Here is a 14,542-nt window from a genome sequence, read left to right as displayed (position 1 = left end):
TTAGTTATATAGGACAGAGTATTTCACTGAAAACAGTATCTCGATCTCGAGAGCTTTGTCTAGACACAAAAATTCCTGGGACCAAACTGTGTTAACATCCAAAAAGAGGGCCATATGGTGAAGGTTTTGTATTCGCTTCTCCACCGTGGCATGATAATGATAATTTTACATTTAATTTTAATGTAAAATTAAAAATATATGGAACTAACATAAATATTGATGGAAAAAGGCACTGAATATATAACATACAAAGGAGTAAATCATTCTTTTTTCATATCTTTAATGCTGACTTAGCACATAAAAAGTGCTGAAATTAATATAAAGTCCATTCATTTGACTCTTTTTTAGTTTGTGATCCTTATACTAAAAAAGTATTTATTATTTCTCTGGAATTCAAATTTAATTGGAAGTCCTACAGACCAAAGTACGAACGTCCTTACTGTTAGGTAAAGACGTGAAGGAGATGAAGTCTCCAGCTGTTGCACTGACAATAGACAAAGATGGCCAAGGGCAGATGCAGGGAGAGGAGAGAAGCTGGAAGGCTACAGAGATATCCAGACAGGGGCAGAGGGTGGATGAAACCAGGGTGGTAGCAGTGGGGGTGCAGAGAAGTGGTGGGTCACAGGATATACTTCCAAGGTAGAGCTAGTGGGATTTGTTGATATGAGTGCAAGAGAAGAGTCCAGGATGACTCCCTGGTTTTTGGCTTGAAAAACTGAAAGTGCAGAGGTGCCATTAGTTAAATCAGGGAAGATGGTGGTGGGAGAAGTAGTTGGGGCTGGGGTGGGCAGAGATCAGGAGTACAGTTTGACGCATACCAGGTGAAGTGCCTATTAACATGCTGGTGGACACATCTGGAGTTCAGGGAGAAGATCCTGGCTAGAGAGATAAATTGGGGTCAGCAGAGTATATATGGTTTTTAAAACTTCAAACCTTAATTACCATTAAGGTATTTAATGTCTTAAATTTTTGAGAGCACCAGACTTGAAAGTGAGTGGATTGGGGAGCAGGAAGGGAGCCAAACACCTCCAGGGCTGTCCTATCCACCCCCCACCAAGGAGCTGAGGGTCAGCATGGGTAAGCGTGGGTTCCTATGTGGGCCCTTGATTCCTGTACATGCATGCAGGCCAGATCTCAGCTGCCAATCTGAGGAGTACAGAGCACCAGCCTCCCATACACAGCCTGGGAGCCCAGGCAATTCAGACAAATCTCAGGGAAGCAGCGTAGAGGTCCATATTCAATTGGAGTTTCTGTTACATAAAGGTAAAACAGAAACTTCTGGTTGAACTCTTTCTGAAAAGCATTGATTTGCTCACAGTACAGTGACCACCACTAAGTTGCTTTTGGATCATTCCTTTTTAACAGAGGCCTGAACTTGGGCCTCCCCAACAGAAGCAAGGAGGTCCAGGCCTTAGTTCCCAAATCTCTGAGTGAGTCTATTTCTCTGTAATTTGACTCCCTCACCCCCAGAGGTATAGCAGAAAAACATTTTACAAATAAATAAATGAGGGTTCCAATTATTATTATTATTATTTTCTGAAAAAGCAAGCCCTGATTGTTTCTTCTGGTCTACCAAGGTCGGACAGAAGCCTTTTCCTACCCTAATCACTGCACTCCTAACTCTCTCTCAACTGCTTTCTTTGGTTGGAATTCATCCTGACGTTGTTCTGGGCAATGACTTTTTTGCATTTGACCCCAAAAGCACAGACAACAAAAGCAAATATAGAAAAATGGGATTGCATCAAATTAACAGTTGCAAAGTAAACAATCAACAAGGTGAAGAGACAACCTGCAGAATGGGAGAAAATGTTTACAAACCACACCTCATAAAAGGTTAATATCCAAAGTATTTAAGGAACACAGATTCAAAATATGTAAGGAAACTACACATCATATAAGGGGTTAATGTCCACAATACATAAGAAATTAGGTTATTAGCAAAACAAAAAACAAAAAAAAACAAGCTTAAAAAATGGACAAAGACCCTAAATAGTCATTTCTCAAAAGAAGACATACAGATGGTCAAAAGGAATATGAATAAATGCTCAACACTAATCATCAGGGAAATGCAAATTTAAACCACAATAAGTTATCATCTCACACCTGCTAGAGTAGGTCTTATTATTTTAACAAAAGATTAAAAGTGTTGGTAAGGATGTAGAGAAAAGGGAATCCTTGTACACTGTTGGTGGGAATGTAAATTAGTACAGCCATTATGAAAACAGTATGGAGTTTCCTCAAGAAATTCAAAATAGAACTACCATATGATCAAGCAATCCCACTTCTGGGTATACATCAAAAGAAAATAAAATCAGTATGTTGAAGACATATCTGCACTCCCGTGTTCATTGCAGCACTATTCACAACAGTCATCAATGGATGAATGGATTTTAAAAAATGGGATACATATACATTATGAAATACTATTCAATCTTATAAAAAGGAAATTCTGTCATTTGTGACAACATGGAAGAACCTGGAGGACATTACATTTAATGAAATAAGCCAGGCACGGAAAGACAAATACTTCATGATCTCACTTATATGGGGAATCTAAGGAAATTGAACTTGTAGAAGCAGATAGTAGAATGGTGGTAGCCAGTGGCAAGGGAAGGGTCCAGGGATGGGTGGGGGGATGAAGAGATGTTGGTGAAAGACTACAGAGTTTCAGTTAGACAGGATGAGCAAGTTCTGGAAAGCTATTGTACAGCATGGTGACTATAGTTAGGGATGATACACTGTATACTTGAAAATTGCAAAGAGTAGAACTTAGCAAGAAAATATGAAGTAATGAATAATTTACTTAGCTCGATTTAATTATTTCATAATATATACACATATTAAAATGTGATGTTGTGCACCATAAATATATACAGTTTTTATTTGTCAATTATACCTTAATAAAGCTTAAAATAGTCAAATGTATAGAGGTAGACAATAGAATGGGATGAGAGGAGGGTGATAAGGGGAGATGTTGGTCCGCGGGTATAAAGTTACCATTGTACAAGATGAGTAAGTTTCAGAGATCTGCTATATAACATAGTGCCTGTAGTTATCAATAAGGTATTGTGCACTTAAAAATTTGTTAAGAGAGCAAATCTCATGTTAAGTGTTCTTACCACCAAAAAACAAAACAAAACAAAAATAAAGGATCACAAGAGAACTTTGGAGGAGATGGATTTGTTTATTACCTTGATTGTGGCAATGGTACCACAAGTGTACACACACGTCCAAACTTACCAAAGTGTGTACATGAATTATATGCAGTTTTCAAATATAACAATTATTTCTCAATAAAGCTGGAGAAAAAATAAAATAAAATCAGCAAAGGTAAAACACATATAGGGTTCAGGATAGAGCAGGTGTGTGCTTTCAGTGTTCTTCTCCCAGTGCAGCTGTACAGACAGTGCATAGTTCTCCCAGCAGCAATGTGTGAGAACACATAGACTATCGCCAACCAAAGAAGCTCACCCGAGCGTGGGTGTCCAGCGTTTTACTGGGGTCAAATAGCTATGACTGACCCCCGTGTAGTTGACCTTCCTCCCCAGCCACTCCAACAGTCATGCTGGTATCACCTGGCGCCAGGCCCCCACTGTAAATCACATTGTTAGCATAAACTATCTGGGGTGGTCCAAGCCCCAGATAAACAAAGATATTTTATCAGGCAGGATATTTCCCAGGGAGCCAGGCAAGGCCTTTTTTTGGAATATGCAGGGTTTGAACATCCCAGAACTGTTGAGTCAACCCTTTACTACAAAGACCTCACAAAGGTCTTAGTAATTTTCATTTTGTTGGTCATCACCTGAGAAAGTACAAATTAGCTATAAGGACTTTGGTTACAAGGGGTTGAACTTTTCTTCAAAAACATTTTTTAAGGTATCTTAGACCATTCTCTTGTGGCTCTCCATCAAAGTACATATCTTTTATTTAGCAAAATATGTGGCAAATCACTGAATTAAGCATCCTCAAAATTTACATGGAGAAACCCAAAAATTGTAACGCTTATGCTACACTCACAATCACAGATTTTCTCAGACATGTCTGTGGCACAGCCAGTCCACACTGTCCTCACCCACCAGGTCCCTCTGCTGTCTGGTCCCAGGGTTGATATACAGAGGAAAGGATAGTGCTGGTGTCTATCTGCCTAGTTGCCTGTGGGCAGAGTTTTCCCACCCTTTAGACAACCATGAATGTAGTAGTAAATGTCCAACATTTTAAAAAATGAAATAGAAAACAAATTTCAGAGCATCACACCTGGTAGAGATAGATTCTATTTGCACAACTTTTAAAAAAATTACGTGACTGTAAGTGCATGTGTGTGTGTGTGTGTGTGTGTGTGTGTGTGTGTGTAGCATGTGCATAAGTGTGTGTGTATGGTGTGTTTGGAGTGGTGTGTGTGTGTGATATGGTGTGTGTAATGTGTTTGTGTGTGTGATGTGAAATATGTAATCTGCGGTATTTGGTGTTTGTATATGTGTGGTATGTGTGTTGTGCATGGGTGTGTGTGGTGTGTGTAATGTGTGGTGTGTGATATGTGTATGTGTGGGTGCACGTGTGTGTTTGTGGTATGTATGCAGTGTGTCTGGTGTGGTGTGTGTGGTTTATGGTGTGTGAGCATGAGTGTGAGAAGAGTGGGTCCTTTCATGACACGGATTCCTCCTTTGGCCCTGGGGCTGGTGAGAGGCCATGTAGTGTGTGGTGAATGGTCAGCAGATGGGCAACATGAACTTGAATCCTGGCACCACCTCTTTAGAACTTTGTGACTTTGTGACTTTGTGGCTTTCTTAATCTCATTGGTTCTTGATTTCTTCAACTAAAAATTATAAACATAATACAGGACCTACCTCGTATAGTTGTCATAAGAATTAAATGAAAAAATATTAAATGGAAAACATTTAGTACAGTGCCTCGCTCAGTGTCATTTATTTATCTATTTTTTATCATGCTTGTTACTGTTATTATTATAGGTCATGGTCAAAGGGTTTGAGAAACACTATCTTAGAGCACAGGATTGACAAAGTCAAATAAAGCCAGCCACACTCTTTAAGCCCTGAAGAAGGGATTGGGGTTTCCGGCAGCCCAGGCCCCACTGAGGAGAAGTCCTCCTAGTGTACGAGTCCCCCTACTGACACGTGAGTGGGCAAGCTTACTTCCAAGCAAAGACCAGCCCCTCACACAGGCTGGAACATTCCACTGGTTGTGGCTTGTTTTGCCCACACCAACTCCTAATTCAAAATCTGTCTTCGCTAATCAAGGTTAACATCATCACTAACAAGATGTATCGACATTATGTACCATCTGATATGATGTTCTATAAAGACACATCATTCTATGACATTCTTGCCAAAAATGCCTGTCTTCTATTTAATAATTGGCAAACAGCCAGCAAACCCAAACTGAGGGACATTCTATAAGATAACTGAGCAGAAGTCTTTGTAAGCGATAAGGTCAAAAAAGTCAAGGAAAGACTGAGGAACCATCAGAGATAGAAGGAGATGAAGAAGATAGGTCAATTAAATGTAATGTGGGATCCTGGACTGGACATAGTGAAGAAGCTGGTGAAATGTGAGTAAGTCCTGTTGCTTAGTTAATTGTGTTATGTCAATGTTAATTTCCTGGTTTTGAAAACTATATTATGGTTATATAAAATGTCAGCCTTAGGAGAAGCTTAGTGAAGGGTATATTCTTTACTATTTTTGTGACTTTTCTGTAAGTCTTAAATATTTTCAAAATAAACAGGAAACGTGTGTATACATACATGCATCTATGTATTCATACAAACATATAAATATGATATATCTTGTATTCACGATACATCATATTTGACACCAGCATGCCGCAGTTTAACCCTCTGGAGATTTTCTGATTAGTCTGCTCTTTGAAAAAGTGTGATCCTTTCACTGTTCCCTGTTGACTGCTTTCATTATCACAGGAAGTAAACATCATTTTTTAAAAAACAAGTTTTCTATTAAAGCCTCCAGGGACGGTCCCAAGAGGCACAGGTTGGTGAGGCCTTATCTGTCAGACTCTGCCAACATTCCTCATGCCCAAGAAGGCTAGGCTCGGGCCACACAGCTGGAGCATTCATTCAAAATGTGCTGTCTCCCCAAGCAGAGGAAGCAAGTGGCAAGAGTCCAGGATGGGCTTGCAGGGACTCGGGCATTTTTAACTCCATAAATACACATCCCCAACATGAAAACCAGATCACCTACCACCTATCTCCTATCCCAATGCCTAGGAAAAATATCTCCCCCCTCTTTGGCTGTGCTTTTTGTTCAATACTGGAGTCTGTATAATTTGAATTCAAAGAGATCAAACTTTCACATAGAGCAGTATGATCCCTGAAGGAGCCCTGAAAGTGATGAATCCCATGATACTAAATGAAGAATCACATAAGTTTTCAGCATAAGAGAGTAATTAGTCCCAGAGATGAGAGCTCATTTAGGTGATCACATTAGGATTGATCTAGATAACACTATTTCTATTAATAGATGTACACTCAAATATCAGGCTGGCAATATTGACAATAATTCATACTTGCATATTATTGACAACACTATCCTCTGTCTTCATGCTAATGAAATGTAAGTCTTCCTGAAGAAACCGGCATGTTGCAACAGCCACTGAGAGATCTGTCTTCATCACTTTCCCAGTTTGGACATGGGGAAAGTTGGTGCAACTGTTACCAACAGACCAGGCTCAGCTGCCCTCTCACATTAAACAAATGACTCAAAAGTCCAGAAGTTGGTGCAAGGATTGAAGGTTTATTCAGATAACCAGCATCTGGGGGATGACTAAAATCATTCCAACTTCTGATGCCTGTTCTGGGGTTTATAAAGGGGCATAGGCAGGAAGATGAGGTAAGGGTTTTTATTCTAAAGAAAAAGGGGGTGAAGAGTCTGGGAGCAGCAGAGAAGAATGCATTCAGAGACAGGAAAAGGCCTGAACAAGGAAACTCTACAGCTTTTGCCATTTCCGTGAGTGTCTAAATCGAGTGCCATCTTGTGGCCACTGGGATCCATTGCAACAAGGCGTTTGAGTTTTAATGTCTCCCTGGAGGCTGAGAAATTGGCCAGGAGACGGCCCAAGGGCATAGAGCATGGAGTTGGAGTGTGAGGATCCCGTGTAGAGGGTGAGAAAGGGCAGTCAGTCCTGGTAGAAGGAGAGTGCCAGCAAAGGGCATCCCCTTTGATGTCCACCTTCTTTTCAAGAGAAAAGCCACTGACCAGCTAGAGGAGTGTCCTCCAATAGCTGGGGGACATGAGAAGAGTTCCCTTGGCCAGGCACCTGGGCTTCATAGAGACCAAAGTCATAGAGTAGTTGGGGGAACTGTAGAAGTAGGCAGGACAGACCCACTGACTCACCCTGAATTGAGGCCAGTGTTGGATGTCTGGTCTGAAACAACAAAAGTAGAGAGTCCCACAGGCACCCAGTTTTGGCAGGTCCAGGAAGGGTGGCCGAGGGCCAATCACCCCAGGAGAGAGGGGATTGTCCACAACATTGGCCAAAACCCTTCCCAGGTTTTGGTACCATAATGAAAGAAAGTGAGCCAAGATGCTGGCTACCGTTCAAGCTTTATTAAAGAAAGAAATCTGGTGGGCTGTGCTCAGAGTGGCAGACAGCCCAGGGCTGCCCTGAAAATGGTGGACAGCCCCAGGTGTGGGGGTGGTAGAGCTTTTATAGTGCACCAAGGGCTGGCTGATACCATCAAGGAGGGTCATTATGCTAATGTGGATTGGGGTGGAGAACAGCATCCTTGCAGAAGCAAAAGGTATTTCTGTTTAAGTCAGGAGGCTTCTCATAAAGGAAAGGGGGGAAGGGAGGGAGGGAGGTGGGCGGTGACATTTAGTACTTGGGCTTGTCTAAAGTGGCACTGGTTATGTTGCAGATCTATTACTGGGGAGCTTGCATTTAATGTAGGTGAGACTTGAGTCACACTTATGATATCATTAATGAATAATTCATGACAAATTAAGTCTTAAAAAGTCTTAAATTCTTAAATTGTGTGGTAGAGATTGTAAGCTATAAATATGAGTTCAGAAAAGGGAATGGATAAATTAGGCCTCATAATTAGAGAAGATGGCTTCAAAAATGGAAATTTTTTTCAGATTATAATAAAATACATGGTGATTATAAAAAAAATATGCCCGGCAAGGCAGAAAGTAGTTAAGGAGACAGAGCTCATCACCTGCCTCTCCAGCAGGCACCCACCGCTGCCCCCACCCCTGTGTAACCAATATCAGCATTTCTACAGTTCACCGGAATTCTCCCCTATGTGAACACATACCAATCACCTAAACAAAAATGTTTATATTACCACATTATTACTTCTGTTTTTAAACGTTGGTTTTTGACCTAACTTTTCTCTATGTCAATAAATTTAGATCTGCCTGATTGTAATGATTGAGAAGTATCCCATTATTTCAATTTACAGTGACTTATTTAACAAATCCCCTAACGGATGAATCACATTTAGATTTTTATCAGGTTTCTCTGGGGCTGGCCCCGTGGCTCTCTCGGGGAGTGTGGTGCTGTAGCGCTGAGGCTGCAGGTTCGTATCCTATATAGGGATGGCCGGTGCACTCACTGGCTGAGCGTGGTGCAGACAACACCGTGCCTGAGGGTTGCAATCCCCTTACTGGTCAAAAAAATAAAAAGTAATAGATTTTTATCAGGTTTCTCTTGTTAATATAATGCTCTCATGAATCTTCTTTACATATACATCTTTGCAAGACTTGAATGGTTATTTCCCTAGGATCAATTCCTACAAGTGTAATACCTAAGTAGGAGGGAATGTGTTTTTTAAATGATGTTACATGTATTACCAAATTGCCCTTGAGAAAAGTTATGCCAATTTATTTTTTTAAACTTTGCAAATTTAATGGCCTTAAAATAGTATGTCATTTTAATTTGCATTTTTCTATGTTTATTGCCCATTTTATTTATTTTATAAATCAAGAATTCACTTTTAAAATTAATTTGTAAGAGCACATATGTTAAAAATATCACCGCTTGGTTGTGAATTGCAGATTTCCCCCTGTTTAGGCTTTGTCTTTAATTTTGTTCATTCTGGATTTGGTGTACAGATTTCTAATTTTTATTTTTTACATACTAATTTTTTTCCTTTTGGTTTCTTTAATGTTTGGCTTTTAACACTATGTTTAGAAAAGCTTTCTGTACCTAAAAATTATGAAACAATTCGCTTATATTTTCAATTAGTACTTTTACAGCTTCCTTTTTTCTTTTTCTTCTTTTTTTTTGCACTTAAAATTTTAGTCTAGAGGATTCTAGAAAGTTGGTATTGTTGGTCTAGTTACTTTTTACTCATCTCCTCATAGAAATGAGACAGAGTGACTAGATAGAAAAATCTCACAGACAATATTCTTAACAAAACTAGATGACAAGGCATCCCTATGTGCCCAAAGTACCAGAGGGTGAGGACAAAACACTAAGTCACAAGGACAGTGCAATATCAGGGTCTGGGGGTGGGAGGAACTGCAAAATTGCCAATAGGTATTCACAGGAAAGTTCTGCAGGCCAATCAGAGACCAGCAGATGAAACTAGGAGGGTTTTGTCCAGTCCGATATTGACTGTGCTCTGAAAGAGCAGGGACAGAGCAGGAGTCTCATAGAGCAAGCCACCACTTTTATGAACGCTTTACAAAAACAGTAGGAGAGGGAGCTCCATGAAGATAGAAAAGCTATAGTGAACGATGCCTCCTTCTAAATGTACAGGAAAACTAATTTTACAGGAAAATGGACAGAAAAAAAACCAAGATCAAATTTCATAGTGTTATAAGAAAAAAGAGAATCAGGAGTAGAATAAAATTCCTACAGACAGCGGAAACATGCCAGAAAGGCATGGCCACAAAACAGAGCAAATCTGTAATCCATTGTTTCAAAACTAACTAAAAGACATTTAAAAAGACGTGAAAGAACAGTAATCAAAAATGTTTTTAAAAACTCAGATGTGAAGTTTCTATTCAGAAAAGAATTAGAATAAATGAAAAATGTGTATCACAAATGAAGGCTTAACCAGAAGAAATAGAAGAATAAATAAGCATAACATAAAATGCCTTTTAAAACTCAGCAAAAGAAGAAAGAGGCAAAAACAGTTCAAGAGAAGGTAAAAAATATTAGGATAATAAGAATCTCTGATAAAAAAAAATAAAAAATAAAGCAGGAAACAGAACAAATTCTAAAAATTATAATTCAAGAACATTTTCAGGAAAGAAAACCAAAGAAGATTTGAATCTACATTTTGAAAGAGTACACATATACTTAACTATGCCAACCTAGAATGAGTAATACCAAGACACATATTAGTAAAACTTGGACTTGAGAGAAAAAGAAAAAAATCATTTGGGCATCTAGGCAAAAAGAGCAAGAGATTTATAAGGAAAAGAAATTATGTTATCAGCAGACTTTTGGACAGCAACATTTCATGCCAAAAGAAAACTGAGTAACACATTTAAGATACTCAAGGAAAGAGAATGTGTGGATCAGTGATTTTACAGACAGCAAAACTAATTTAAGTTTTGACAAAAGGGAATAGATAAACTGTTATCATTATGAAAGAACCCAAAGAAGATTATTCCCATGAGGCCTTTCTTATGCATCTGCTAGAGAATGGGCTTCATGCACACATGACAAAAGACACTGGCCTACAGAATGATGGGGAGCATTAAATACAGTTATTTGGAGAATTAATACTAAGTGAAGGTTGAAAGACAGAGAAAATAGTTTGAGATGGCTGTGTGGTCTGACCTTGCAGATATAGCACAAACATTTTTTAAATGGGTTGGGAACGGATAATAGGGAAAACAAATGCAAAAAAAAAAAAGAAGAAAGAAAAAGAAAAACATTCAGCCTATTTTCAGTAATCATATAGTTGATAGTAGTTTTAATATCATTTTGTTTTAGTTGAAACTGTGCCTGATGTGGGAACAAGCAAATGAATGATAACATATACTAATTCTGTTATTCCTTGTTTCCTTGAGAACAGGATTCTCAATGTTGAAGAAAGGAGATAAAGATGTGACACAGAAGAGTTTTAGTTTAGAAATATGAAATGGATTTTGATATATGAATTCATGATGTGTCTAATCTTTATCTTTAAAAGATAATAATTAATAATTATACACACGCACACACACGCGCACACACACACACACACACACACACATTCCAGTTCTATCTACTGAAAAGGCTTAGAAATAATAACCAACATAATAGTATTGAGCATTCCTAGCCCCCAGAACAGATTATGAATTTGAATTACCATTTCCCTGTAAAAAGAAACCAGGGAAACTTGGACAAATGGCTGATTCCAGGTCTGGTACAAGAAACATAGAAAATGAGCCTGGAACATTGTGTCATTCCAGATAGTCAGGAAGCTGGCAGGACTGGCAGGATCCTAACTAAAGGACCCAGGCATCAACTTAAATGGTTCCCACTGGCCAAAGATAAGACAGTTTGACCTTTGATAAGAATAATCACTGTAACAAATTAAAACCCATCATGGATGCTTAAAAATAATGAGTTCATAATGAGAGAAAAAAAGTAACTGGCTACCTTTAGAGAATAATATGGGACAAATTTATGACCTTGAAAACTAGTAAATAAAAGGGGAAAGTCAGGCATTAACCCTTCTTTTCCTGTGTGATTTATGCCAATGTGTAAACAAATAGTAGAGAAGGGGAAATGCCTCTTCATAAAAGTATTCCAACTAATAAAAAAAAGATTGATTTAGAATATCACACTTTGTAAGCCCCAATAAATTAATAGCTCTAATGGATTTAGGCATTGACCATCAAGAGCTGCTAATATCACAAAAGGACAAATTGGACAGGACGTACATCCTTATCAAGGAACACACCACCCCCAAGCAGATTCCTGCCAAAGGACTGAACCTGGATTTGATCAAGCCTCTGAACTAGCTTGCAGGAAACTTTAAAGACAGAAGCAGGCTAAACAGCATTGTGAATACTAAAATAGCAACATCTAGACTATGAGAATGAAAAAAATTATTTTATTGGCCAAACTTTTCTCAGGCTCCTTAAACTTTTTCTAGGCCCATCTGTGTACTTCCTAGCAAGATCCAGTTTTAGCAAAGACCCCTGCTAGTGCAGTTGAGCAAGAACTCCCCACTCTCAATATCTGATAACTCCTCAGTATCTCTTTGGGTTCCTCATCCCCGTTGTCCCCTAGGTGATGTCTAATCCACCCTGGCCTGTTCTCAGCGAGAATCCTATTAGGCTGGTTTACTCAGAATTCCCTTTACCCTTGATGTTTCCTCCTGGCAGTTTTCCATCTACTACCCCCCTACCCTGCTCCTTGGCTGTAAATTCTCACTTCTGCAAAATCTCATTGCCATGGTCCTTATACCTATTATGACGGCCTTGAGTAAAGTCTGCCTTAGCATACGGCAACTAAGGATCATTGAACAAAACAAGAAACTACAGCTCGATTGACTTGGGGCCATTAAATTATAAGGGAGAGTGAAAAAAAGAGATGGAGGGGGAAACTGAAAATCAAAAGAGATGTAAAAGATGTTTTGAGTTGCAGAAAGCGTGTAGGACAAGACTTAATCATAGTGTCCAGGAATGCTTATGTGGGCGATAAAACTCTAAAGAAATGTAGTTGTGATTGTTATAAAATCAGGTTGGAGGTCACCTTGGTGGCCGAGGCAGGAGTGTCTGAGGTGGAGCATGAAGGGGCTGCTGGTTGGCTGTTGAGGTTCTGTTTTAGTTCTTCTTTTTGTTTTACCTAATTAGTGGATTACGGTGGTGGCACATCATAAAAATACATTGTTATATTTTGGTTTTCTGTATCCATGTTTTATTTTACAATAAAAGTAATTTCAAAATTTATCTATCTAGAATTTATCCTAAAGTTTAGTGTGTGGTAGTGACCTCTTTATTTTTTCCCAAATGACTAGTGAACTTGTAGAATTTAATAAGGGATGAAGACCCAGTGGCAACTCACATACTGTACTCACAGGAAGATTTTTTCTTCTTTGTTCCTAAGACACTTATCAATGAGGTTGGACATGGAGGATGGGCCTTCAAGATTTAGGCTGTAAAACCTCAGTGGTATAGGTGTGTACCCTGTGGAAATAAGTACTTACATCTACTAAATGGTGTGTGCTAGAATGTTCTTAGAAGGTTTATTGTAAAAAGCCAAAAGATGAAACAATCCAAATGTCCATTAACAGTGGAAAGGATGTATAAATTGTGGCATATCACACGAAATGAAAACAAATGCACTCTTGCTACACCAGTAACACAGATGAATCCCACAGACACAAGGTGGAGCAAATGAAGACAGATGATGCTGTTTAAATGACGTTCAAGAACAGAATATACTAGCTGTCTTTAATTTATGCTTCCATTAAAAAAAGTAAATAACAAGAGAAAAAATAGGCAGGAGAATCAGTAGAAAACAGGACATCGTGATGAAATATCAAGCATAGGAGAAGCTTCATGCCAGTTAGGTATGCCTCAGCTAATGTGGAAACAAGCCTGGAACATAAATGTAGAGCTAGTGCTGGGTCTGGGGCTCACAGACCCCTTGAGCCCATTCACAAACCCTTCACATGCAGGCCTATGAGCTAGGTAGCCAGCAGAAAGGTCCTTGGAGCCTTGGTTGAAGAAGGAACAGTCTTTATTCAGCACACACAACACGATAAGCCAAGCAGACCACAGAGAAACTCAGAAACTCAACTTCTACCAGCAAAGTCCAAAGGAAAACTGAGCAGCTGCCAGCAGAGTGAACATGCTCTATTTTTAGACATGAGCTCTGCTGGCCAACTTCTGCTTCGCAAACTGAAGAACACGCAATAGCAACAAAACTAAAGATACATTGGTGCACATGTGCACTAACTCCATCCACACACAACTTGTTTACAAGAAATGTGCTGCTCAGCCCACAACCAGACCTGAGCTGAGGGAGCCTGACTAAATTATTCTATTTTCCCCTAAATAAGGCCCAGTGAGGCCTGTGTTGAGACCATGAGGCTCTGAGTTGGTACCTGGTCATGAGTCTCACTGGATTGAAGCCAGTGAGGGTGACAGGACTGAGCCATGTTGTGTACAGCTGGACAGGGATCTGTAACATAAGAAATACAGATCTGGTCTCCACCCGAGCAGCACTACACGTGGAGAGAGAGGGCATGTGGGGATCAATGAAGCCGAGATATATACCTCGGTGGACTGGAGGATGACCATCCACAATAGGGAGGTCAATCTACTTTACTGACTCCACCAATTCACATGCTAATCACATGTGGAAACACCCTCATAGACACATCCAGGAATAATATTTAATATGGGCACCCCTTGGCCCAGTCCAGTTGACACATAAAATTAACCATCACAAAGAGATACTTAAACGTGCCTAGGTTATATTTGTACGGATAAATATCATTAAGATAAGTATTTCAGAAACTGTGAAGTTCATCAAAATGTACAACTACCTTTTCTGTCCATATGTCTTGGTATGATGCTCTCAGTCATAATTGGGGCTATTACTCATATTTTTG

Source organism: Cynocephalus volans, chromosome 4 (assembly GCF_027409185.1).
Source record: "Cynocephalus volans isolate mCynVol1 chromosome 4, mCynVol1.pri, whole genome shotgun sequence".
In the NCBI taxonomy this organism is placed as follows: Eukaryota; Metazoa; Chordata; class Mammalia; order Dermoptera; family Cynocephalidae; genus Cynocephalus; species Cynocephalus volans.
This window is presented reverse-complemented; position numbering follows the sequence as displayed.